The sequence below is a fragment of the Salvelinus namaycush genome, chromosome 19 (genome assembly GCF_016432855.1).
Source record: "Salvelinus namaycush isolate Seneca chromosome 19, SaNama_1.0, whole genome shotgun sequence".
Taxonomy (NCBI): Eukaryota; Metazoa; Chordata; class Actinopteri; order Salmoniformes; family Salmonidae; genus Salvelinus; species Salvelinus namaycush.
In genome coordinates, this window is record NC_052325.1 from 27,294,705 (window position 1) to 27,306,653 (window position 11,949).

Genomic DNA, 11,949 nt, shown 5'->3' on the forward strand with positions numbered 1-11,949 from the left:
AGGTGACCTCTTCTGTATTGTTAGTGACCTCTTCTACTGTATTGTTAGTAAGTGACCTCTTCTTCTGTATTGTTAGTAAGTGACCTCATTCTTTCTTTCTTATTTTCTTTCTTTCTCGCTCACTCGGTCGTTGTCTCTGTCGTTCTCTCTCTCTCTTTCTTTATTTCTGACTCGCTCACTCGCCGTCGTTCTCTCTGTCGTTCTTTCTCTTTCTTTCATTCTTTCTTTCTTTCTTACTCACTCACTCACTCACTCTGTCATTCTCTCTCTGTTGTTCTCTCTCTCTGTCTCTGATGGAGCAACAGGATTCCAATCTACTGACATGATGACATCTTTTGTCCTTCCATAGAGTCACACTGTAACAGCTCATGGTCAATCTCTCTGAACTCTGAATACCCATCTCTCTCTCTTTCTCAATTCCATTTCAATTTCAATATAAGGGCTTTATTGGCATGGGAAACATATGTTAACATTGCCAAAGCAAGTGAAGTAGATAATAAACAAAAGTGAAATAAACAATACAAATGTACATTAACATTACTCACAAATGTTCCAAAAGAATAAAGATGTCATATTATGTGCAAAAGGGAAAATAAATAAACATAAATATGGGTTGTATTTACAATGGTGTTTGTTCTTTACTGGTTGCCCTTTTCTTATGGCAACAGGTCACACATCTTGCTGCTGTGTTGCACACTGTGGTATTTCACCCAGTAGATATGGGAGTTTATCAAAATCGGGTTTGTTTTCGAATTCTTTGTGGATCTGTGTAATCTGAGGGAAATATTTTTCTGAAATATGGTCATACATTTGGCAGGAAGAAAGGAAGTGCAGCTCAGTTTCCACCTAATTTTGTGGGCAGTGTGCACATAGCCTGTCTTCTCTTGAGAGCCAGGTCTGCCTACGGCGGCCTTTTTCAATAGCAAGGCTATTCTCACTGAGTCTGTACATAGTCAAGGTTTTCCTTTATTTTGGGTCAGTCACAGTGGTCAGGTATTCTGCCACTGTGTACTCTCTGTTTAGGGCCAAATAGCATTCTACTTGGCTCTGTTTTTTTGTTAATTCTTTCCAATGTGTCAAGTAATTATCTCTTTGTTTTCTCATGATTTGGTTGGGTCTAATTGTGTTGCTGTCCTGGGGCTCTGTGGGGTCTGTTTGTGTTTGTGAACAGAACACCAGGACCAGCTTGCTTAGGGGACTCTTCTCCAGTTCATCTCTCTCTCTCTCTTACTCTTATCCATGGAATGCCACTACAGCCATCTATGCTGTAGACGTAGTGAGTGTTAATATATCAGGACATCTGGTAACCAGCTTCTTTTCTGATTCACTTGCTGAGGTTGCTGCTGTGACCAGAGGACTGTACAGTGGAGAGGAGAACTGAGGAAAGGAGAGGAGGAGGGAGGTGGTGAGGGGTTTTGGGTAGGTGCGGGGAGGGAAGGGGGAGGAGGCGGCAGCAGTGGGGGTAAGATGTGAGGGGTGAGGGTAGAAGGGGGTAGTTTGGGTGGGGGAAGTGAGTTCACAGCCTGGGAGGTGTTCTGTGAATACCTCATCCCTTACATAAGTGATGAGGACCACAAAGCTGAGTACTCACAATAACTAATGTGATCTGAGAGAGCCCTTGGCTGTGGAAAAATACACACACACACACACACACACACACACACACACACACACACACACACACACACACACACACACACACACACACACACACACACACACACACACACACACACTATGACAATTCCCAAGTTGCCCACATTTGCGTAGACAATATACAGTATATAGAGATACATTTACTTCACGCTGCCCTAATAAATAGGCTATTACTATAGAAACCATACATCTCAAACCTGCTTATTAATTTCTACAAAATATGCAGAAGGATTGCTCCTAACACTCTCAGTGTGTCTTGTATCATTTATTTCCTAACAGCACAGCACAAATCCGCAAAAGCATTATAAATTCCAGCATTCCGTAATTATGCAAATGAGTTGCAATTAACTAATCTCTTTCTAAGACACCACTTGCATGGTAATGAACTACATGGCTGTGACACAATTTAATTGGTTAGATAGGTGCATTAAATGCACAGTGTGTGTGTAGTAAACTATCACAATGTGTGTAGCTAGATCAACAAATCAATGTAGCATAAAACTAATACAACTGTAAATTACATTTACAGTATAGCACTTCATACTAAATTAAAGTAGCGTACATTTCCTCAATGGTACATTTTTAAAGCAGTTACAGTAATATGTAATCTTTGATAATTTCTTTGTCAGGAAGTTGGCTTCTACAGGTCAGTGGAGGAGTGTACTGTAGATGTCTGTAATATAATGACAGGGTCCAAGTGATGGTTAGTATCCCAGTGACCATCATCTGACCTCTCCTCTCCAGGTGACGTCTAAGGTCTGGGGAGACTCTGCCCTGCGTAATGAGGGGTTGAAACCCTTTAAAACTACCTGCCTTGCTTATCTCTGGTTTAGGAGGCTGCGTCACACACACCACATGAACATTTATTGGACTGTTTATTGGACTGAGGTTAGGGTTAGAAGTTTTGAGGGAAGGGGGAAAAACAGGGATTTTGTAGATTAGCCTTCACAGATCAGAGAACTGGCAACATTACACTAGACTAGAGAGTTGGTGTATTGTAACCTAAGTGCTGAATAACACTCTGAAACACAGTGTGGACTGTGACTTCTACATCCGCGGTGTTAACAACGAACATCTCTATCATTGGTCCTTCCATCCTCACTCTGGCAATTTCCCTGATGTTCGTTGTTAATACTGCGAATGTAGAAATCACAGTCCACACTGTGTTTCAGAGTGTTATTGCAGTTTGTTTTGGAATGGGTGGCCAGTAATAAACTGGTCCTGAACATCTATAAAACTAAGAACATTGTATTTGGTACAAATCATTCCTTAAGTGCTAGACCTCAGCTGAATCTGTGTCACGTAGCTAGGAGTGGTGGGTGCGGAGTCAGGCGCAGAGAGCAGAGGTTTAGGGAAAACCGTATTTATTCCGGTAAGTATGGTCTCGCCAAAAACAACAGGCGAAATAATGACCGACCCAAACAGGACACCAAACAGTCCGAAAAATAACAAAACACAACCATCCACAAACAGAACAGAGAACAAGCCCGCACAAAAGCAGGTGGGCATAGAAGGCTTAAATAGCCCTGAAACAACCCCCAAACAAGAAACAGGTGAAACCAACACAGACATAACCAACAGAAAAAGAAAAGGGAATCGGTGGCAGCTAGTAGACCGGTGATGACGACCGCCGAGCGCCGCCCGAACAGGAAGAGGAGCCACCTTCGGTGGAAGTCGTGACAGTACCCCCCCCTGACGCGCGGCTCCTGCAGAGCGCCGACACCGGCCTCGAGGGCGACCCGGAGGCCAAGGCGCAGGGCGATCCGGATGGAGGCGGTGGAAATCCCTCAGCAGTGATGGATCCAAGATGTCCTCCACCGGTACCCAGCACCTCTCCTCCGGACCGTACCCCTCCCAGTCCACGAGGTACTGTAGGCCCCTCACCCGGCGTCTAGAGTCCAGAATGGAACGTACTGTGTACGCCGGGGACCCCTCGATGTCCAGAGGGGGCGGAGGGACCTCCGGCACCTCACCTTCCTGTAGGGGACCAGCTACCACCGGCCTGAGGAGAGACACATGAAACAAGGGGTTAATACGATAGTAAGAAGGGAGCTGTAACCTATAACACACCTCGTTTATCCTCCTCAGGACTTTAAATGGCCCCACACACTGCGGCCCCAGCTTCCGGCAGGTTAGGCGGAGGGGCAGGTTTCGTGTCGAGATCCAGACCCAGTCCCCCGGTGCGAACACGGGGGCCTCACTGCGGTGGCGGTCAGCGCTCCTCTTCTGCCGCCCGCCAGCTTGTTTGAGTGATACCTGGACGGGTCTCCAGGTCTCCTTTGAGCTCTGCACCCACTCCTCCAGCGCAGGAGCTTCTGTCTGGCTCTGATGCCATGGTGCCAGGACCGGCTGGTAGCCCAACACGCACTGGAAAGGCAACATGTTCGTGGGGGAGTGGCGGAGGGAGTTCTGAGCCACCTCCGCCCATGGGACGTACCTCGCCGATTCTCCTGGCCGGTCCTGGCAATACGACCGCAGAAACCTACCCACATCCTGGTTCACTCTCTCCACCTGCCCATTACTCTCGGGGTGAAAACCCGAGGTCAGGCTGACCGAGACCCCCAGACGTTCCATAAACACCCTCCAAACTCGGGACGTGAACTGGGGACTCCGATCAGAAACGATGTCCTCAGGCACCCCGTAGTGCCGGAAGACGTGGGTAAACAGGGCCTCCGCAGTCTGTAGGGCCGTAGGGAGACCGGGCAATGGGAGGAGACGGCAGGACTTAGAAAACCGATCCACAACGACCAGGATCGTAGTGTTCCCCTGAGACGGGGGAAGGTCGGTGAGAAAATCCACCGATAGATGAGACCACGGCCGCTGTGGAACGGGGAGAGGCTGTAACTTCCCTCTAGGCAGGTGTCTAGGAGCCTTACTCTGAGCACACACCGAACAGGAGGAGACATAAAACCTCACGTCCTCCAAAGTGGGCCACCAGTACTCCCCCCTAAGACCCCGCACTGTCCTCTCAATACCCAGATGACCCGAAGAGGGTAGCGTATGGCCCACCGAATCAATTGGTCACGAACACCAAGCGGCACGTACTGAAGACCCGCTGGACACTGTGGGGGCGCAGGTTCCAACCGTAACGCGCGCTCGATGTTCGCATCCACCTCCCATACCACCGGTGCCACCAGACATGAAGCTGGAAGGATGGGAGTAGGATCGATGGACCGCTCCTCGGTGTCATAGAGACGGGACAGCGCTTCGGCCTTAGTGTTAAGGGAACCTGGTCTATAGGAGATGGTGAACCTAAATCTGGTGAAAAACATGGCCCACCTTGCCTGACGAGGATTCAGTCTCCTCGCTGCCCGGATATACTCCAGATTACGGTGGTCAGTCCAGATGAGGAAAAGGTGCTTGGCCCCCTCAAGCCAATGTCTCCACACCTTCAGAGCTTTTACCACAGCTAGCAACTCCCGGTCCCCCACGTCATAGTTTCGCTCTGCCGGACCGAGCTTCTCCGAAAAAAAGCGCAGGGGCGGAGCTTTGGTGGCGTGCCCGAGCGCTGTGATAGCACGGCTCCAGCCCCAGCCTCGGACGCGTCCACCTCCACTATGAACGCCAAAGAGGGGTCCGGATGAGCCAACACGGGAGCGCCTCCACTGACCACCGTAAACAGCAGTGAGGTAATGGGAGCCGCCACCTGGCCAAAACCCCGGATAAACCTCCGGTAGTAATTGGCAAACCCTAAAAACCGCTGCAACTTCTTTACTGTGGTCGGAGTCGGCCAATTACGCACGGCTGTAACTCGGTCACACCCCATCACCACCCCAGAGGTGGAAATGCGATAGCCCAGGAAGGAAATGGCTTGTTTGGAGAACACACATTTCTCAGCCTTGACGTACAGGTCATGCTCCAGCAGTCGCCCAAGTACCGTGTGCACCAGAGACACATGCGCGGCGTGTGTGGCGGAATAGATCAGGATATCATCGATGTACACCACCACACCCTGTCCGTGTAGGTCCCTGAGAATCTCATCTACGAAGGATTGAAAGACGGCTGGAGCATTCTTCAACCCATACGGCATGACGAGGTACTCATAATGGCCAGATGTGGTACTAAACGCGGTCTTCCACTCATCTCCCTCCCGGATACGCACCAAATTATACGCGCTCCTGAGGTCCAGTTTTGTGAAAAAGCTCGCTCCGTAAAATGATTCTACCGCCGTAGCGATGAGAGGTAGCGGGTAACTAAACCCCACTGTGATGGAAATTAGACCTCTATAATCAATGCACGGACGCAGACCTCCCTCCTTTTTCACAAAAAAAGAAACTCGAGGAGACGGGTGACATGGAGGGCCGAATGTACCCCTGTCCAAGAGATTCAGCGACATATGTCTCCATAGCACACTGTCTCCTCCTGTGACAACGGGTACACGTGACTCCTGGGAAGTGCTGCGTTTACCTTGAGGTTTATCACGCAATCCCCTCGTTGATGAGGTGGTAATTGGGTCGCCCTCTTCTTACAGAAGGCGATAGCCAAATCGGCATATTCTGAGGGAATGCGCACAGTGGAAACCTGGTATGGACTCTCCACCGTCGTGGCACCGATGGAAACTCCTCTACACCTACCTGAACACTCCTCTGACCACCCCTGGAGAGCCCCCTGTTTCCATGAAATCCCGGAATCCCTAACCTAAGAGCGAGTCCGCGATCCATAAAGTTCCCAGCTGCGCCTGAATCGACTAGCGCCTTATGCTGGAGAGAGGGAAAGAGATGAGTAAAAACATGTGACCAACAGGGAGCTCTGGGTGAGTCTGGTGCTGACTCATCTGGGGTGACCGAGAAGTGCTCTACCTGCCCTCTCGACTCCCAGACGAGCTCCTCCAGTGCCGATCGGCAGTGTGTCCTCTCCGACCACAACTGGTGCAGGAGGAGCTTCCTCCTCCGGTTCCCCTCGATGCGGCCCCCCCTAACTCCATAGGTATTGGAGCAGGAGGGCCGGGAGGTGGAACTAACAGGACCCGTTCTGGACGCCCGCGGGCAGCTAGCAGGTTGTCCAGTCGGATCGACATGTCTATGAGCTCGTCGAGGGAGAGGGTGGCGTCCCGACGAGCTAGCTCCCTGCGGACGTCCTCCCGGAGGCTACACCGGTAGTGGTCCATCAGGGCCCTGTCGTTCCACCCCGCTCCAGCGGCCAACGTCCGAAACTCCATCGCAAAGTCCTGTGCGCTCCTCGTCTCCTGCCTAAGGTGGAACAGCCGTTCACCCGCCGCTCGGCCCTCTGGTGGGTTGTCGAACACGGCCCGGAACCGGCGGGTGAACTCTGGGTAGTGGTCCCTTGCGGAGTCTGGACTATTCCAAACCACGTTGGCCCACTCCAGGGCTCTGCCCGTCAGACAGGAGACGAGGACGCTCACGCTCTCCTCACCAGAGGGAGTCGGGCGAACGGTAGCCAGGTACAGCTCTAGCTGGAGCAAGAATCCCTTGCACTCAGCCGCCGTTCCATCGTACTCCCTTGGGGGCGCGAGACGAAGAGTGCTGGATCCGGACGCCGCCGGAGGAGTAGGTTGAGCAGGCGGAGGAGGAGCTGGAGGCGAGGTAGGGAGACCACTCCTCTCCCATTGGTCCATTCTCTCCATCATCTGGTCCATCGCTGACCTGATTCGGTGGAGGATAGCCGTGTGATGGAGGACACGCTCCTCCATAGATGGGAGAGGGGGTGCAGCTGCTCCTGCTGACTCCATGCTAGGGTGCGGGCTTTTGTCACGTAGCTAGGAGTGGTGGGTGCGGAGTCAGGCGCAGAGAGCAGAGGTTTAGGGAAAACCATATTTATGGTTTGGTAAGTATGGTCTCGCCAAAAACAACAGGCGAAATAATGACCGACCCAAACAGGACACCAAACAGTCCGAAAAATAACAAAACACAACCATCCACAAACAGAACAGAGAACAAGCCCGCACAAAAGCAGGTGGGCATAGAAGGCTTAAATAGCCCTGAAACAACCCCCAAACAAGAAACAGGTGAAACCAATACAGACATAACCAACAGAAAAAGAAAAGGGAATCGGTGGCAGCTAGTAGACCGGTGACGACGACCGCCGAGCGCCGCCCAAACAGGAAGAGGAGCCACCTTCGGTGGAAGTCGTGACAATCTGGTAATGAATGGTGTGGCTGTTGAACAAGTTGAGGAGACTAAATTACTTGGCGTTACCTTAGATTGTAAACTGTCCTCGTCTAAACATATAGATTCAATGGTTGTAAAGATGGGGAGAGGTCTAGCCGCAATAAAGAGATGCTCTGCTTTTTTGACACCACACTCCAAAAGCAAGTTCTGCAGGCTCTAGTTTTGTCTAATCTTGATTATTGTCCAGTCGTGTGGTCCAGTGCGGCAAGGAAAGACCTAGTTAAGCTGCAGCTGGCCCAGAGCAGAGCGGCACGTTTTGCTCTTAATTGTAATCAGAGGGCTGATATAAATACTATGCATGCCAGTCTCTTGGCTAAGAGTTGAGGAGAGACTGACTGCATCACTTCTTTTTATAAGAAACATGAAGGTGTTGAAAATCCCAAATTGTTTGCATAGTCAACTTACACACAGCTCTTACACACACACTTATCCCACTAGATATGCCACCAGGGGTCTTTTCATAGTCCCCAAATCCAGAACAAATTCAAGAAAACTTACAATATTATATAGAGCCCTTATTGCATCCTTCCATCTCATATTGCTCAAAGAAACAGCAAACCTGGTTTCAAAAAACAGATAAAGCAACACCTCGCGGCACAACGCCTCTCCCCTATTTGACCTAGACAGTTTGTGTGTATGCATTGATATGTAGGCTACGTGTGCCCTTAAAAACATTTATATAGTTCTGTCCTTGAGCAGTTCTTGTCTAATGATGTTCTGTATTATGTCATTCTGTATTATGTTTGATGTTTTGTGTGGACCCCAGGAAGAGTAGCTGCTGCTTTTGCAACAGCTAATGGGGATTCTAATAAAATACCAATAAATACCAATACCCTGCTTCCCTGCTGAAGGACAGCCACCAGGCTTTCAGGCTTCCCTCCTACTGTTCATCTTATCAAAGACAGGATAGGACAGAGATGTTACAGTGTGGGTATTTTTTATTTATTTAACTTTTATTTAACTTCGCAAGTCAGTTAAGAACAAATTATTACTTACAATGATGGCCTACCTCTGGCCGGGGTCTTAGCTCTCCTGGTTTTGACCTCTAGCTGGAACCCGGGACTTATCAATCTCTTGATTGGGTGGAGGCTTCAGAAGTGAGAGACAGGACTGAAGAGAGAGGTTATGGTGTGGGCCTGGACTTCTGGCAAGAGGGTGGGAGGATGGGTGGAGGGGTTCTCTATTATCTCCACTGGTTTCCACTATCTCCTACCAGTGAGGGTTCCTCAACCCCCACCTCCGGTTGTCACTATTGGGTCCAGCTGCAAAGATGAAAGTAAACCAATTTATCCATGTAGAACCCATGCCTGCTAAGCTGCATCTCTATCTGTGTCCCCTCTTTATCTCTGTGTCCGCACTGTGTACATGTCAGACAGAGAACTTTGGCCCAATGCGGTTTCCTCTGCAGACAGGAAGGGATCTGTTTTCATCTGGAAGTGTGGAGGGAAACACAGGACACAGCTGTGACTTTAACATGCAGTGTTCAGTGGAGTAAATTGAGATATTTTACTCCTACTCTTATGGGTAAAAATATAAGCTATCTATGAAGCCTCTTTAGTCATAAGAGTCTCAGCTAGTCGACAGATATTTAGGACACCTCATGATTTCACGAGGCCTATTTCACACTTCGGAAAGTATTCAGACCCCTTCACCTTTTCCACATTTTGTAATTTAACAGCCTTATTCAAAATTTTATTAAAATCGTTTTTTTCCCCTCATCAATCTACACACAATACCCCATAATGACAAAGCAAAAAAAACATTTTTAGACATTTTTGCAAATGTATAGAGAAAACCCCCCCGGAAATATGACATTTACATAAGTATTCAGACGCTTTACTCAGTACTTTGTTGAAGCGCTTTGGCAGCAATTACAGCCTCAAATCTTCTCGTGTGACAAAACAAGCCTGGCACACCTGTATTTGGGGAGTTTCTCCAATTCTTCTCTGCAGATCCTCTCAAGCTCTGTCAGGTTGGATTGGGAGCGTCTCTCCAGAGATGTTCGATCGGGTTTAAGTCTGGGCTCTGGCTGGGCCCCTCGAGGACATTCAGAGACTTTTCCGGAAGTCACTCCTGCGTTGTCTTGACTGTGTGCTTAGGGTCATTGTCCTGTTGGAAGGTGAACCTTCGGCCCAGTCTGAGGTCCTGAGAGCTCTGGAGCAGGTTTTCATCAAGGATATGTCTGTACTTTGCTCAGTTCATCTTCCCCTCGATCCTGACTAATCTTCCAGTCCCTGCCGCTGAAAAACATCCCCATAGCATGATGCTGCCACCACCATGTTTCACCGTAGGGATGGTACCACGTTTCCTCCAGACGTGACGGGGCTGTCAATGGAAATTGTCTGGTGGTGATTTTTATGAATTGTTCAGCAGTCTAATGGCTTGGGGGTAGAAGCTGATGAGGAGCCTTTTGGTTCTAAACTTGGCGCTCCGGTACCGCTTGTTGTGCGGTAGCAGAGAAAACAGTCTATAACTTGGGTGACTGGAGTCTCTGACAATTTTATGGGCTTTCCTCTGAAGCTTGGCCCCAGCTTGGGCTGTTTACACTACCCTCTGTAGCGCCTTACAGTCAGATGCCGAGCAGTTACCATACCAGGCGGTGATGCAACCGGTCAGGATGCTCTCGATGGTGCAGCTGTATAACTTTTGAGAATCTGGGGGCCCATGACAAATCTTTTCAGTCTCCTGAGGGGAAAAGGTTTTGTTGTGCCCTCCTCATGACTGTCTTGGTATGTTTGCACCATGATAGTTCGTTGGTGATGTGGACACCAAGGAACTTGAAACTCTCGACCTGCTCCACTACAGCTCCATCGATGTTAATGGGGGCCTGTTCGGCCCGCAATTTTCCTGTAGTCCACGATCAGCTCTTTGTCTTGCTAACACTGAGGGAGAGCTTGTTGTCCTGGCACTACACTGCCAGTTTTCTGACCTCCTCTCTATAGGCTGTCTTATCATTGTTTGTGATCAGGCCTACCACTGTTGTGTCGTCAGCAAACTTAATGATGGTGTTGGAGTTGTTTTTGGCCATGCAGTCGTGGGTGAACAGGGAGTACAGGAGGGGTCTAAGTACACCCCCCTGAGGCGCCCCAGTGTTGAGGATCAGCGTGGCAGACGTGTTGTTGCTTACTCTTACCACCTGGGGGTGGCCCGTCAGGAAGTCCAGGTTCCAGTTGCAGAGGGAGGTGTTAAGTCCCAGGGTCCTTAGCTTAGCGATGAGCTTTTTGGGCACTATGGTGTTGAACGCTGAGCTGTAGTCGATGAACAGCATTCTCACATAGGTGTTCCTTTTGTCCAGGTGAGAAAGGGTGGTGTGGAGTGCGATTGAGAATGCCTCATCTGTGGATCTGTTGGGGCGGTATGCGAATTGGAGTGGGTCTAGGGTGTCCGGGAGGATGCTGTTGATGTGAGCCATAACCAGCCTTTCGAAGCACTTCATGGCTACCTACATGAGTGCCACGGGCGGTAATCATTTAGGCATGCTACCTTCGCATCCTTGGGCACAGGGCCTATGGTGGTCTGCTTGAAACATGTAGGTATTACAGACTTGGTCAGGGAGAGGTTGAAAATGTCAGTGAAGAAACTTGAAAGTTGGTTTGAGTACACGTCCTGGTAATCCGTCTGGCTCAGCGACTTTGTGAATGTTGACCTGTTTAAAGGTTTTGTTCACATCGGCTACCGAGAGCGTTATTACAAAGTCATCCAGAACAGCTGGTGCTCTCATGCATGCTTTAGTGTTGCTTACCACGAAGCGAGCATAAAAGGCATTTAGCTCGTCTGGTAGGCTCACGTCACTGGGCAGCTCACGTCTGGGTTTCCCTTTGTAGTCCGTAATGGTTTTCAAGCCCTGCCACATCCGACAAGCATCAGAGCCGGTGTAGTAGGATTCAATCTTAATCCTGTATTGACGAGTTGCTTGTTTGATGGTTCGTCTGAGGGCATAGCGGGATTTCTTATAAGCGTCCGGATTAGTCTCCCGCTCCATGAAAGCGGCAGCTCTAGCCTTTAGCTCGAGGCGGATGTTGCCTGTAATCCATGGCTTCTGTTTGGGATATGTACGTACAGTCACTGTGTCAGGACGACATCATCGATGCACTTATTGATGAAGCCGATGACTGAGGTGGTGTATTCCTCAATGCCATTGGATGAATCCCGGAACATATTCCAG